The sequence below is a fragment of the Sabethes cyaneus genome, chromosome 2, assembly GCF_943734655.1.
Source record: "Sabethes cyaneus chromosome 2, idSabCyanKW18_F2, whole genome shotgun sequence".
Classification (NCBI taxonomy): Eukaryota; Metazoa; Arthropoda; class Insecta; order Diptera; family Culicidae; genus Sabethes; species Sabethes cyaneus.
This window is the reverse complement of record NC_071354.1, coordinates 92223024-92230554: the sequence shown is the minus strand read 5'-3', so window position 1 is coordinate 92230554 and position 7531 is coordinate 92223024.

Below are 7531 nucleotides of genomic sequence, written 5' to 3'. Positions count from 1 at the left end.
CTGGCGTAGATTGCTTTCGCCGTTTCAAGGTTGCTATTAACGATGTCAAGGTCGTCTGTGAAGGCTAGGTTGGTTACTTTTACCGAAGATCATTTCTACCATTTCAAAACCCTCTCGCCGTATCAAACCTTCATGTTGTATAACATTCAGGATAGCTCATCCCTTTTCAGTAATCCGCTGTGCGATTCGAAAGTATGCGAGAGTGCCCTAGAAACACACACCCACTCACTCACATCACTCACCGCAGGGTAGCTTTGATGAACCGCGTCAGTATGACTGGGAAACCGTACTCGTGCATTATCTACCATAGCTGTTTGCGCTCGACTGTATCGTACCCTGCCCTGAAATCCACGAAAATATGATGCATGGGCACGTTATACTCCGGACATTTCTGCAGGATTTATTGAAGAGTGAATTAGATCCGTAGTAGCACAGACACCTATAAAGCCCGCCTAATACTGCCCTACGGAATCTCTTGCTATTGGGGAAAGAGCTGGCTGGAAAGCCTGTCGAATAAGAACAATAGATCAAGTTCCGAAAGCGCAATATAACACCAAATCTTTGTTTTACTTTACACAACGAATTAAAGTCGTTAATTTGTTTTTACGGTGCGGAACATACTTCGCTTCAGACGGACAGCTGAATGTTTTGATAATCAAAATCTAACTTCTGTTTATTCCTGTTGCGAAAATAATAACATATGGAAAGACGTGCATGCTACAAAACACAATGCATATCGCATTGTCATGACATGGTTTAATTTGTTTGTCACTCTCGCACCTCTCTGGGTCGCTAGTGAGCATCACTGACTCGAGCGTTCTTCTTAATAGCACCACCCGACAGACGCTTGATCATTTCCTCGGAAAGTGCCGCATGAGATGCTGTTGTTGTTCATGGGTGAAGCTATTTTCTATTAACTAGCTGCTGTATTTTCCAGATACAACGTATGCCAATTAGTACAGATCGGTGAACAAATATGTTTCGATTTTTTTTCAGACCGGACCGAAGACATCATTTATGTGAAAGCAAATTGAAACATGTGTCGTTACTGAAAACTCTGTCCCATGCTCGAGAAACACTGTTGATGTGATTATTTATTCCTGGAAATTTTGCATTTTTTTCCGCAACAGAAGCTACATTGGCGAAAGTCTTTGGTCGTCTTTTTTGCAAACGACATATTATTATGCCAATCATGTACGACTTTTGTGCGTCCTTTCTGTTTGAAAGATTTTTTCCTTCGTAATCATAAGAAGTCTTCGTGAAGAGTAAAAGTGCTAATTTTCCGTACTGAGTAGCACAAGGGAATTTACTTTGACAACATCAGGCACAAAATTTAAATAGTCTTTTTGTGTTGCGTACCCCACTATTAATGCCAATCGACCAATATTTTCCACCCCTCGGAAACATGTTTCTGCGCAATGACCTAAATATAAACTATAAACACTGCAAAGCGGTAGATTTCAAACGGTCTAAATCGAATCGAAAATTCTCCAAATAATTCGATAAATCAATCATGGATCAATGCACACATCATTCCGTTCAATTGGGCAAACCAAATATACCTTCTTTATTACCTTTATTCCATTCGAAATTTCTTTCTGTTCACCACCGACACGGCCAAGTAACACAGGCCTCTAGAAAGAAGCTGCATCAAATTTCCATTCATTTATAAGTGATCTCGATTCTATCAGTTTCATTCCCTGGCCGGGCCGGGCGCTCTAACCCGTTCGAAATCGATTGCCGGAGAGTAGGTGATTCACACAGAAGACTACAATGGCTGGATTTGGCTCATTTCACTTCTCGCCACTTGGAATACCTTTTAGGATAATTGAGTTTGAATCGGGTCCGGGCTGGAACGGGTTCCGGATCTGGGCCGGCCAGAGCGCGGCAGGTGGCCGTTGCAAGAACGGAAACGACCTGCGTGAAAATTCTTGCGTCCGACAGCAATCCGGTATCCTAAGGAAGTGGCAGTTCAACGCAAAAACGTCTCGTTTCGGCTGACTTGGATGGTGTATTGTCCGGATGTTGTTGTTGCTGCTGTTGAAGTTGTTGTTGTTTTTGTTCTTAACCTGTTCTGATAGAGGTTTTTCAATTCAATTTAATTAAGTGATGTCGAATCCACGGAGAGTGAAAAATATAGCGAGAAAAGGGGTTGGATTTTATTGTTAACTAACATTTTGGTGTTTGAGATTAAATTTATGTTTGTGTATATTTTTCATTGAGATCGAGCTTTTTCTGTCACTAAGCTTTAATTGTAAAATAGTTATACAACTGCGGGTGCACGCTTTCCAGTTTCAGTTCCAATTAACATAATTCATATTATTAATTTATTAAATACTAGGTGACTCGGCAAACTTCGTACTACCTCAAATTGTGCTAAATAACGCAAATAATAAATTTCGTATGTACCCGGTCAACACTGAATGTAACACAATGTTGCTGTTATGTGTTACATTACAAACATAATGTTCTTGTAACATAACCTACAGGTAACATTTTAACGTAACAAAGCCACCATTTTTTTTATTTAAATGTTACGTCGAATTTTGATAACTTTGTAACATTACAATGTTACTTCTGTGTTACTTAACAATAACATTGTGTTACTTTCTGCTGGACTCGAACTCGTTAGTTCGAAAACAGACACTGAGGAAGCCTGCAAGTCGTAGGCGAAATACGTATCTGTCGTGAATAAAATACACATAGTAGAATTAAATTGGATAAGTTTTCTTATTTTTTATTTTTAGGTTTCGTATTCTACTAAGACGCTCCAAAAACTTCAGACTATAGGTACTACCACAACTACTCGAGCATCTACCCTACATGAATTAAAAGGAATCGAATAATAAATGATTTGGAATCTAAATGTACTTTTTATTTGTCGATTATTTAAAGAACAAAGATTGGTGACGGAGGCCTGAATATATGTAATGTCTCGAAAATACTAGGTGAATTGATTATGTAGCTACTAGCAAATGCGCTTGCAAGCTAATCGTAAACTGCGTGAGTTTATGATCAGTTTTTAAGTGCACTTGCTAGCAGTTAGCAGTTGCTAGCAGTCAATTCGCATAGTATTTTCGAGGCTGTACATACATTCTGGTGGCAAGTATTATTGAGGTGTCACAGTTAAGTATTTTTTGTGACGTTACAAAAACATTTATATTGTTACATAACAGAAATATTAGGATTGTTACATAACAATGGCAATAATGTATCGTAACGTTACATTGCTTTGATGTTATTGCAATGTTACATAAACATTATCGCAATGTTACATTGTAATGTAACAATGTTATGTAAAAAAGTGGGAAATTTCAACCATCCTGTTACTCTCAGGTTACGTAACTTCAACGTCACATCATAACACAGTTACGTAACGTTATGTAATAATGTTGACCGGGTACTTAATGCAGCGATGGTCAAACTGGAACCCGAGGCTCACAAGTGGCCGTTTGAGATGATTCGTGCGGTCCACGGACGAATTTGAAAGATAGTGGACTTATGAGAACTTTTTTTGATGACATCCCTCATCGGACTCAGACCCTCAGACAGACAGACAGACAGACAGACAGACAGACAGACAGACAGACAGACAGACAGACAGACAGACAGACAGACAGACAGACAGACAGACAGACAGACAGACAGACAGACAGACAGACAGACAGACAGACAGACAGACAGACAGACAGACAGACAGACAGACAGACAGACAGACAGACAGACAGACAGACAGACAGACAGACAGACAGACAGACAGACAGACAGACAGACAGACAGACAGACAGACAGACAGACAGACAGACAGACAGACAGACAGACAGACAGACAGACAGACAGACAGACAGACAGACAGACAGACAGACAGACAGACAGACAGACAGACAGACAGACAGACAGACAGACAGACAGACAGACAGACAGACAGACAGACAGACAGACAGACAGACAGACAGACAGACAGACAGACAGACAGACAGACAGACAGACAGACAGACAGACAGACAGACAGACAGACAGACAGACAGACAGACAGACAGACAGACAGACAGACAGACAGACAGACAGACAGACAGACAGACAGACAGACAGACAGACAGACAGACAGACAGACAGACAGACAGACAGACAGACAGACAGACAGACAGACAGACAGACAGACAGACAGACAGACAGACAGACAGACAGACAGACAGACAGACAGACAGACAGACAGACAGACAGACAGACAGACAGACAGACAGACAGACAGACAGACAGACAGACAGACAGACAGACAGACAGACAGACAGACAGACAGACAGACAGACAGACAGACAGACAGACAGACAGACAGACAGACAGACAGACAGACAGACAGACAGACAGACAGACAGACAGACAGACAGACAGACAGACAGACAGACAGACAGACAGACAGACAGACAGACAGACAGACAGACAGACAGACAGACAGACAGACAGACAGACAGACAGACAGACAGACAGACAGACAGACAGACAGACAGACAGACAGACAGACAGACAGACAGACAGACAGACAGACAGACAGACAGACAGACAGACAGACAGACAGACAGACAGACAGACAGACAGACAGACAGACAGACAGACAGACAGACAGACAGACAGACAGACAGACAGACAGACAGACAGACAGACAGACAGACAGACAGACAGACAGACAGACAGACAGACAGACAGACAGACAGACAGACAGACAGACAGACAGACAGACAGACAGACAGACAGACAGACAGACAGACAGACAGACAGACAGACAGACAGACAGACAGACAGACAGACAGACAGACAGACAGACAGACAGACAGACAGACAGACAGACAGACAGACAGACAGACAGACAGACAGACAGACAGACAGACAGACAGACAGACAGACAGACAGACAGACAGACAGACAGACAGACAGACAGACAGACAGACAGACAGACAGACAGACAGACAGACAGACAGACAGACAGACAGACAGACAGACAGACAGACAGACAGACAGACAGACAGACAGACAGACAGACAGACAGACAGACAGACAGACAGACAGACAGACAGACAGACAGACAGACAGACAGACAGACAGACAGACAGACAGACAGACAGACAGACAGACAGACAGACAGACAGACAGACAGACAGACAGACAGACAGACAGACAGACAGACAGACAGACAGACAGACAGACAGACAGACAGACAGACAGACAGACAGACAGACAGACAGACAGACAGACAGACAGACAGACAGACAGACAGACAGACAGACAGACAGACAGACAGACAGACAGACAGACAGACAGACAGACAGACAGACAGACAGACAGACAGACAGACAGACAGACAGACAGACAGACAGACAGACAGACAGACAGACAGACAGACAGACAGACAGACAGACAGACAGACAGACAGACAGACAGACAGACAGACAGACAGACAGACAGACAGACAGACAGACAGACAGACAGACAGACAGACAGACAGACAGACAGACAGACAGACAGACAGACAGACAGACAGACAGACAGACAGACAGACAGACAGACAGACAGACAGACAGACAGACAGACAGACAGACAGACAGACAGACAGACAGACAGACAGACAGACAGACAGACAGACAGACAGACAGACAGACAGACAGACAGACAGACAGACAGACAGACAGACAGACAGACAGACAGACAGACAGACAGACAGACAGACAGACAGACAGACAGACAGACAGACAGACAGACAGACAGACAGACAGACAGACAGACAGACAGACAGACAGACAGTTGACTGAAACGTTGAAAAACCGTCAAAGCATAGTAATTTACAGTCGATAAACTCTCCCTTCATAGATATAGATAAGTGAACAATAGTACTTTTTGGTCAGGTGTGAAATGCCCAATACTTAATGAAACTAAAATTAAAATTTTAATTAATTTAAAATAATAGTTAATTTAAAAGTAAATTTTTCGTTTTTCAGCAGTTAATTTAGCATGTTTTGCATGTTGCGCTATGTGTAACGCCCAAAATTAAGAGAAAACAGTTAAGTAAGAATGTAAAAGAGCGCCACTTATGCTTTAGACTGCTTGAGGAATAAAAAACCCTCGGCCCTGTTTTCTTCCGTTCTTAAGATTTACCATAATGCTTTCGTCTCGACATGTGCAATATTAGCTCAGTTTGCTAGAGTAGAGTGTACTAAAAATGAGCAGCACTTGAGAAAAGTTTTCGAGCCTTTCAGTAATATTTGGTTGAGCTTCCCAGAATTTTATCGTCTTCATCTGGGTTTGACATTTTTGGATGCAACACTTGACACAGAAATTTTCCTCTGGCTTTTGCTAGCCGCAGACGTTCCACAGTCGCACGTGCTGTATCCTTCGCTTTTACCTGATGACTTACTGAGGAGGTTACATGGACTACCTTGAATCGACAAGTTATGGCAGCTCACGTGGCTGTACTTCAAATGAGCCGTCAGTTTACTGTGCCGAAGAAAGCTTTCATGGGTTATCACAAGCTAATACATAAACCTCTCTGTATATGTGAGTGTGTGTGTGAGTGTGATGCTCACCCACCAGTCACCCACCGGCACTTCAATTTACAATTTTTCTCGCCCGCCCGATCGGGCCCGTAGCTCGATGTGCAAAATGCCATTTCATCCAATAAATTGTTCCACTTCATTGAGTTTTCTACAATGTCCTGCTGCCAGCCAAATGGTGGTGATGGTGGGCTGTTCGTTCAGCGAGCTGGAAACTTACTTTCGTTTCGTCGTCCGATTTTTTTTCATGTCCTCTTCGCTGCCGCAACGAAACAAACCACACAACACGGTGAAGTGCGCTGCCGTGTTTTCTTCGGAAGCGTTTGCAGGACTGGAGAGGCTATTCAGGGCACCATAACTGGGCCACACGTTCAAGCTGAACGTTTCAACGTTGAATAAATTTGACGTTTTGTGCTCGGCTCATTTTAATTGCGAGATGTAATTGAGTTAGGATGGTGAAAACATTTATTCGAATTTCAAGTGCTATCGAGATTTGTAATTTCTCATTTCATTCGGATTTTGATACATAAACGATGTACAGTCTCGATGATGCTGCACTCAAAGGGAAATGACGATAATGATGATAGTAATGTTCGTTTTTACACTTCACCGTTCGCCGCATGATTACTATTCAATTCGAAACTCCGACAGGAATGTGAAAACGCTCCTAAAGCCTTGTATAATGGAATATCATTTCATAAATAGCCAAGCACGCACACACGTGGTCCCTGAAGACAGAATAGATTACATGCTGTCGAACAGTGGGGCTATCATCTGCCATCTTGTAGACATTAAAATTCGAAACCACCTCACAGTATTAATGGTTTCGATAATAATTCAAATGCTGTGTTTTAAACAGCGAAAACACTCCCGATGGGTCACATTCTGACCAGTCTAATTCCACTGTCCACCGGGAATATTTCATGTGTTCCGCGGAAGGTACAGCATAAAGTGTGGGAAATTATTATGTGACATGGTTGTGATATGCT